Source organism: Vanellus vanellus, assembly GCF_965231255.1.
Source record: "Vanellus vanellus genome assembly, chromosome: 3".
Lineage (NCBI taxonomy): Eukaryota > Metazoa > Chordata > Aves > Charadriiformes > Charadriidae > Vanellus > Vanellus vanellus.
The window spans coordinates 114,238,421-114,247,367 of NC_138907.1; positions in this window are offsets into that span (position 1 = coordinate 114,238,421).

The following is an 8,947-nucleotide window of genomic DNA, read 5'->3' on the forward strand; positions in this document are numbered from 1 at the left end:
ATGCTGCACGTATATGACTAGAGAGGGCAGAAAGCCCTTAGTCGTGTCTTTGTCTGAGAACCGATCTCTTCTTTAACTGACTGGCCCACGTGTAAATAGAGGGCTCTTTATTATTGAAGAAGAGTATTGTGGGTGTTTTGTTTTTTTTTTTTCTTTGAATTCCTCTCAACTTGGGAAAAGAATTGTTTGGGTTTGATTTTTGTTTATGTCCAGAATAAGAAATAAGAGGGTATTAATAAGCTGAACATTTATATTACAGATATTCCTCTTGAAACATACACAGTAATATGCACCTTTTGTATTGTCAAGACTTATTCTATTTATTGAAGAAAATGTCACAGTAGTGATGTATTAAGCCAGTACTTCAATTACGGGTTGACTTGGGATGACATGTTACATGCTGTAGTTAACACACTTCTTTTCTGTTCAGGTATTTCTGTCCCTAAACAACTTTTTATTTAGCTTTTTTTTTTTTTTCTAGATAGCTTTATTTGATTTAGACTGGCAAATGTTTTTATTACTGCTTTTATATTGCTGTATGATATTGAAATCTCTTGGCATAAATATTTGTGTTTCCAGTACCTCAGTTGTTCTGATATTACTGCCTGTATACGTTTTGTGAAGTGGTCATGTTTTTTGGGTAGGTACATGTGGACTCTGTAGTATGTAAATGTTACTTGAATTTGTGCTTAATTATAGTATGTGGCATGTGCGTACAGCTACTTGGCATTTGACGTATGGATGCTATTTGCCTGCCTTGCAGGAAAGTTATGGTCCCACTCTCAAGAGGATGTTTCACAGTTCTTTATCAAGAGACAAAGCTAGCTGCAGCTGACCTGCCTTGGTTCTATTTTGGTAACTAAGAATATAAAGGAGTAATGTTTTTACACTCTGAAGATGGTGCTGTGTCAAGAAGGACTTTTTTTTTATTTTATAAGTACCTTATAGGAGGAAAGATTGGTGATGTGCATGGTGGGGTTTTACTGCCTCTGGTGCTTTGTCATGTATTTGGTTTAATGTTTTTGTCCTAATCTCTTCAATAAATAAAATTGTGCATATTTAACTAAACTTCAGTGGTGAACAATGTTGTTACTGAATGTCTGAGGTGCTGCAGGAGTTTGCCCCGTTAGGATCATTGAGCGGGTATTTTTTGTGCTGCTAACAAGCTCTTGCCAGACCCGTGAGCTGAGAAAGCTTAGCACTTGTATTTACAAGGTAACGCTGTAAGCCTTTTCATCAAAAATTATACCGTTTGCTATGAATGAAACTGGCTTTTATTTTCTTTATTTTCTTTTGGCTTGTCCCTACCACTTACCAAGCCCATTTACCTTTTTCAAGTAGGGTATTGAAATGCAGTAAGAACTATATGTCTTTTGGTGATGAAGAGAGGTACCAAAATGGAGCAAGCTGGCACACGCACTTTCCAAAGTCCTAGAGAAATGTGCATCTTGCACTTGCCCCTCAATTCCAAAAAGGATGGAGCTGAGAGAGCACTTCCTAATTTACTGTCTTATTTAAGGCTGGATCCTGTTTCTGTCATTCATCTTGGGTAATAGTTAATGGATGCACGTGGTGAGATCACACAGGTGCATGTGGAGTAATAAGGTGCTTTGTGAACCTGAGGCGGGACAGATGAATCCTGGTCCATTAAGAAAAGACCATTTGCCGGAGGCTTTGATTTGAACCAGGCTGCACTCTGTTTTCAGCAGTTCTATGGTTTGAAAGAGCTGTAGGTAGCCAATGGCCACCCCTAAAGAAACATCCCACTGCCCTGAACCCCTCCACTGCAAAATGAGAGTATTGCACCGAAACTGCTAGCACAGGCTAACTGTACACGATTCCATCCTAGGTAATTCTTGGCGTGTGTTGAATATTTCGCTTGGTAGGTTGGGAATTAAAGTCGTTGATTGTAGCACCAACCAGAAATGTCATTAACATGTTGAAACACTTGAAGATCAGTTTTTGAATGATCTGTGTGCCTGCAGCCAAAGTTTAAATTACTTGAAACTCTTTCAAATCGAACTCCCACAATAAATGTGCTTTATAGAAAAAAAGCAGATTGTAATCAGTCATAGAGAGAAGGGGAGGGGGGACCGCTGAAGGTTTCACTCTCCTCCACTAAAACTTATGTGAACGGCTTCTGTTATGTTTGGGTGGAAGTAGTTAGACCTTATTTTACAGCAACCTGCATGTTTGCTTTTTCACTGCCAGTAATCGTACGAAAAACACGGCTGACTAATGATTGCTCGTTTGCAGTGAATTTTTTTATTCGAGGCAAAAGCTTTCTTGGTGTTACTGCAGAGGAATCCTTTGGCAGCTGAAGTCAGCTTTATAAAATGCTGAAGCGGTGCCTTGTTTTCAGAGCTTCCTTGTCCCTAAAGTGAAACCTGAGAGAGGGATTTGGGATTCAAACAGCTGATTTCTGGCTCTTTTTTTATTCCTGCTCTGTCAGCGCTGTTAGTGGAGTACAGGTATAGCACTGCTTGCTGCAGAGAGGCTTCAACGGTTTTCTAAGTGCTGCTCGACCCTCAATTTGGGTAGCATCTCCAGAGGGATGCAAGATTTTGGTAAGCAGAGACTGCGGGATGGGCTCAGCTGCCTCCCGATCCTGGCGAAAGGGATGATATTCTCACAACGGTGCAGGGTTAAAAGCCATGTCTACAAAAAAAATCATTTCACAGAACGAGACCCTATGGTAGACTTTGGGAGAAAAAGCCTCTCGGCCCCTCTGTCTCTTCTACCCTCCCCCACCCCCCCCGAATTAAAATTAAAAAAAAAAAAAAAAAAGATTTTTAAAATTTTGTTATTTACCATGACATTTACTTTGTCAATGCAGCACTGTGTGTAATTTCAAGCTACAGGCTTTTCTTCAGGACTGCACAAACAAGTGACAATTATTCCTTTGGCACCATGATGTCATATAACATGATCCCTTAGCCTTACTGAGGTGTGCATGTGTTATGGGGATAAACAAGTCAATTAAAAATGCATTCTCTTAGAGATAAACCTTGGTAAACCTATGTTTCTGAAAAAAAAAAAAAAAGAAAAAAAAAAAGCCCAACCCAAGCCCCTAAAGCCCCAAACCACACTTTCCTGGCAGTCAGAGAGGAGGGTATGAAATGTGATGCCAAGGAAAAATTATTGGGAAGGGGAAAAAATAATGCTTCTCATCCTGAAATGATTATGTTGAAATTTGGAAATGTATGAGTGAGCTCTGTGACTAATAGCATAATGAATACCAAAAGAATTAGTAACGATCAGTTCTTTATTCTTAAAGTTTTGTCTAAGGTTTCTGTGAAAAAACTTGCTAATTTAATAAGTGACAGTATAGCTAACAACTTAACTAGCTTGTAACTTTCCTATTCATTCAGTAGAAGCAAATGTTGAAAATTGGTAACACGATGAGACAAATTGAAATCAAAGTGTAAGTAAAGCGGAGTATAAATGACCTCTAATGTGGTGTAATTCCACTGGAACATGAAGAACGACTGAGAAAAACTTATTTTAAGAAAAGGAAAAAAAAAATATAAATCAGGCCAGTTCTGGCAGTGACTTTTGCTTTCCCCAATGTCCTTGATAGTTATATTCTCGGTACCAGTTTTTGTGCCTCTGTTTCTGCTTTTTTGACTTCTGAATTAAACCAATTTAGGCTATTTACTTGAAATTTTGATCCTCCCTGGAGGCCTCTGCACAAGTTCGAAACTCTAGGCCATATTTAGCTTGGAAAGTTTAAAATATATTGGTGAGTGTATGTAAATGTGAGGAAAAATGTATTTACGGTGATGGGAGCGTAAATCCTGAGAAATTCATTTGATATTATTTGCGCTGGTGTAAATGAGTGGAATTAATTTCTTAAGGGCCTAAATGAGCCTGACTTGCGTGCCGAGAGGTGTCATTTAGTCTAGTTATTATTCAATTTAAATTCGTTTGGAGTCCTCACGAAAAATGGCTCGGCACAGGAGTCGATCCCATTGTTCTGGCTCTCCTGCCTCCTTCGCACAACATCCATAGCCTGCAGGGGAAAAAGAAAATAATCTTGGTGTGGCGGCTTGTGAAAAGTAATAGGTTAGCTCCTGCATTTATTTCTGCTCAAGAGATTAAAGTGTAGTTGCAAAGCTGGTGCTGACATCATTCCAAGCACACAAAAAGCTGACGTTAGTTATACAGCGTATTGCAAGGTGTTTATCTTCATCTGATTAGGTGAGCCAAACGTGTCCTGCCGAGCCAGCACACAAAGAAGGAAACGGTGCGGCTGTCCGCGCTTCCCCCTCGCCCTCTGACCCCGGAGTCGGTCCTGGAAAGGCTGAAACATTTCATGCCCGATGAGGCCTCTGTAAAAACCTGCGGAGCTGCCCTCGGGCTTGACTCTTCCCCGTCCTGGTCTGCAGCTGGCAGGGCAAAGCGCGCGGCTTGCCTGAGGTGGGCCCTGGGGCCGCCCCTCCTCCCAGGGGAGTCCAGGTCCGAACATTGGGCCTGCACCAAGCCCAGCGAAGTGACCAAGTGAAAAGGTGCGTCGGGCCTCCGCGGTGCCACCACTGAGCTTCTCTTCTGCGTGCTCATCTACGTGAGCATAAGCGGTCAGTGAGGAAGGCAGGAGAGATGCTGCCAGCCGGTGAGTAGCAGGGTGGGAGGCTGCTGCCCCTGCCTGCCGCCCTGCCTGCCGTTCTGTGTGCTGCCCTGCCTGCTGCTTGCCTGCTGCCCTGCCTGCTGTCCTGCTGCCCTGCCTGCCGCCCTGCCTGCCGCCCTGCCTGCTGCCCTGCCTGCTGCCTGCCTGCCGCCCTGCCTGCTGTCTTGCTGCCCCTGCCTGCCGCCCTGCCTGCTGCCCTGCCTGTTGCCCCTGCCTTCTGCCCTGCTTGCTGCCCTGCCACCCTGCCACCCTGCCTGCTGCCCCTGCCTGCTGCCCTGCCTGCTGTCCCTGCCTGCTGCCCTGCCGCCCTGCCACCCTGCCTGCTGCCCCTGCCTGCTGCCCTGCCTGCTGTCCCTGCTTGCTGCCCTGCCTGCTGCCCTGACGCCCTGCCACCCTGCCTGCTGCCCCTGCTTGCTGCCCTGCCTGCCGCTCTGTCTGCTGCCCTGCCTGGTGCCCCTGCCTTCTGCCCTGGCTGCTGCCCCTGGCTCCTGCCCTGACTGCTGCCCTGCCTGCCGCTCTGCCTGCTGCCTGCCTGCTGCCTGCCTGCTGCCCTGCCTGCCGCTCTGCCTGCTGCCCTGCCTGCTGCCCCTGCCTGCTGCCCTGCCTGCTGTCCCTGCCTGCTGCCCCTGCCTTCTGCCCTGCTTGCTGCCCTGCCGCCCTGCCACCCTGCCTGCTGCCCCTGCCTGCTGCCCTGCCTGCTGCCCTGCCGCCCTGCCACCCTGCCTGCTGCCCTGCCTGCTGCCCTGCCGCCCTGCCACCCTGCCTGCTGCCCCTGCTTGCTGCCCTGCCTGCTGCCCCTGCTTGCTGCCCTGCCTGCCGCTCTGTCTGCTGCCCTGCCTGGTGCCCCTGCCTTCTGCCCTGGCTGCTGCCCCTGGCTCCTGCCCTGACTGCTGCCCTGCCTGCCGCTCTGCCTGCTGCCTGCCTGCTGCCCTGCCTGCTGCCCTGCCTGCCGCTCTGCCTGCTGCCCTGCCTGTTGCCCCTGCCTGCTGCCCTGGCTGCTGCTCCTGCCTGCTGCCCTGCCTGCTGTCCTGCTGCCTGCCTGCTGCTCCTGCCTGCTGCCCCTGTCTGCTGCCCTGCCTGCTGCCCTGCTGCCCTGCCACCCTGCCTGCCGCCCTGCCTGCTGCCCTGCCTGCTGCCCGCAGCGTGCAGGCAGCACCTGGTGCTGCCGCAAGTGTCAGAGTTACGCTTCCTTCGCTTTTCCCATCTGCAGGAGCGTGCTGGAGATGGGGAGGGCAGCACCAGAAAACAGATACCTTCCTCTCTTCGGTTGTGACCGAATGTAGCCCTGAAAACAGACACTTCCAGCTGTAACTGTAAATACCTGCATGAAAAGGACACATAGGAATAGTGTGCTCCATGGGTCAAGCCAAGTTCTTCAAGGGATGTGGCAGAGGTGGACAGGTGCCTGATTTCTGCTTCTACTGAGTCCTGACTCAACAGTGTGTTGCTCTATACAAAGATATCATTAAGTATACACTTATTTTCTATGCTCACCCTTAAAAGGACAATTTCAGTGTTTGCTCCGAGTACCTGGCTTGGATATTTACATCAACTTCCACAAGAGGAGTCTCATTGCTCTGTAAGGACCACTGATCCCAACTAGTGACCACTCATCGGATGCAATTCAGTCTTTATTTCAGTCACCTTTTTTTTTTTTTTTTTTTATTCCAAGTTAGTTCATTGTTGAGTTCAACCTCTTTAAGGTTAAAATTTGTTCTAATTCAGTCACTGGAAATAAGGCTAAAATTTAGGTAGGCATGCATTTTAGTCAGAATTAGAATATCATTGAAAAAGAGTTCCATTTCATGCAGTTACAGTTTAATTTTAAAAGCTGAATGTAAGCCTGCTAGAAGAGGGGAGTTCATGCTTGCTGGTCACCAATGGACATTTTATTACTTTGTATTTTGTTGTATTCTACTCCCTCCTATGTGTAATCACCATAACTGCAGATTATTTGTAATTTCTAAGTGTACATAATTGCTAATTAAGAGTGTTAGTTTTCATATTAGCAAGAAATGTGCCTGATCCATGTGAACAGCCTTTAGAGCAGCTGTAAGATGGAGTGTATCTGGGGATAAAAATTGAAGCTCTTCTCAGTACCGACTTTCTGACAGGGCTCCATCTGCATTAGGGTAAAAAGATTTTACTACATACAAACTTTTTAATAGAATAAACCTTGCTTCAAAAATTACATAACATGCCTACTCTCCTTGGTAGCTCAAATCAAGGCCAATCAAATCAACATGCTCAAGATGAGTAAGTACATGCATATTTTACCAGTTGTTACTTTCCACAAACTCTATAATTCAGTCAAAGGAACATATCTTGGAAGGGCAATAGCATGATTGCAATAGAGACTTTATGGCAGAGAAAGAAAAAATGTGTGGATTTTTTTTTTTCTTTTCAACATGATAAGAAATGTCGACAAATCTGTTCTCTACTGTGTAGACTATTGAGTCTTTGCTCTGTCTGAGGAGCTGCTAACACAAATAACCAGTGATCTCATGTAACCTCAGGACAGCAGTGTGATTTGTCAGAAAGTTAGCGATGTGCTCTCTTTAATTTAAAAAAGGAACATCAGGCAGCATGAAATGCATGATTCAGAGAAATCCACTGACATTTTGCTATTGACTGCAGCTGATAAAATGGAGTAGTCAAAATCATCTGATTTCATCCCTACTGGTTGGTCAGGCTATGAGTATAACTCATATTTTACTGCAGGATGAAATTTTTCCAGGATAAATTTAGCTGTGTGTAGGAAGCCAGGACAATGTCAAGGTTGCATTTATGTCCTCAGAGTACAGGAGATGCAGGGTGACTGTGCCCTTCCTCTCTTTTTTTTCTTTCAGAGTTGTCTGTCCGCGTCAGTAAGTGTAAGGAATATAATGCTCTTTGCCCCTTGTGTAGGAGAAATGCTGCTGACCTGCTCCAGAATGAACATGGTGACCTGTCAAGGGCCAAGTGGTGTTTTGAGTTCTGCCTATTTGCTAGTTGAGCAAGGGGAACCCTGTACCTTATTTTTTCCATCAAGTAAACTGGGATTGTACAATTGATTTTTGCAAAATGCCTTGACATCTATTGGTAATATATCCCCATGATTTAACAAATATATCCATCTGCTCCTTCTTCTACAGCTCTTTTTCAGCAAAAGATCACCATTTTCTGTAGTTGGTAATACTTATAGAAATTAAGTTTTTAGGTTTTGGATTGTCTTGCCTACAAATAAGTCACGAAGATAACAGGTGTAGGGTATTTTATGCAAGCAATCATAGACTTTTGGTAATCTGGTTTCCCAAATTGCAGAACAAAGACTGAAATCTCTCGGTCATTGTGTTTAAACAGTTTTATGTTCTGACTTTTTCAACTCTGCCAATACACTTTCCTTTTGTTTAGGACAACTGGAATTGTAAGTGACACTTTCTACCTTGGGGTTTGTGCACTCAGAGTGCATTCAGAGGCCACCATGGTGAGCACAATGTAAAAGTAAGGGAGAAATGCATGTTTTATATCCAAAGCCTATCTATCTCGGCAGCACCAGACTTTTCTAAAGGATAGAAGGCTTCTCATCTTCTTTCTAATGATAGGTGGGATTTAGAGACTCTGAATATTGCTGCTCTCATCCATAAGTAATTCTTCTAATATTGTAGCTGTTGGATGCCAATTGTTCGGTGAAGTGGAAAAAAAAGTGTCTAAACCACATCTTTCAATATTTCTTTGCAACTTCTTGACACCTCAATTTACTGTGAGTTCCAGTTAGCTGAATCAATAACAGATATAATCCCTAGAGACCTAGGAAATACCTTCCTTCAGGAGGTTAGTAGATAGGCTGTAGGCTTCTTTGTCTGGGGTGGAATCATCGCGCTTTTGCTGCAGAACTAGACCAAAGACTGTGATATTTAGGGCAATTTCAAAGCTTGTACCGAGATTGTTTTCACAACAAAAGGTTACCCTGTCAGAGCACAGCAGGGGAGGCTGACCGCACTTCTGGAGTCACTATAGACAAGCCCAAGCTTTGTTCTGCCTCTCACCTCTTAAATCAAGCTCCTTGCAGAGGGGCAGAGAAACCCACTGCCAGCTTTACACGTACAGCGAGGACAAGGACAAGATTCAGACCATCTAATGCTATCGAAGCTGGGAGTTACGGCTTACACAAGTGGAATTTAGGGGTGGGATTTATCCGGCTAAATGTTGACAACTATATTTCTCTCCACTGACTATAAAAGGAGCTCAGTGTGACTAGCTCAGGCATAGATGTCTAAAGTTAGATGGGATTAATCCTCCCTGCTTGCCAGAGACCCAGTTCATTTGCATACACAGAAA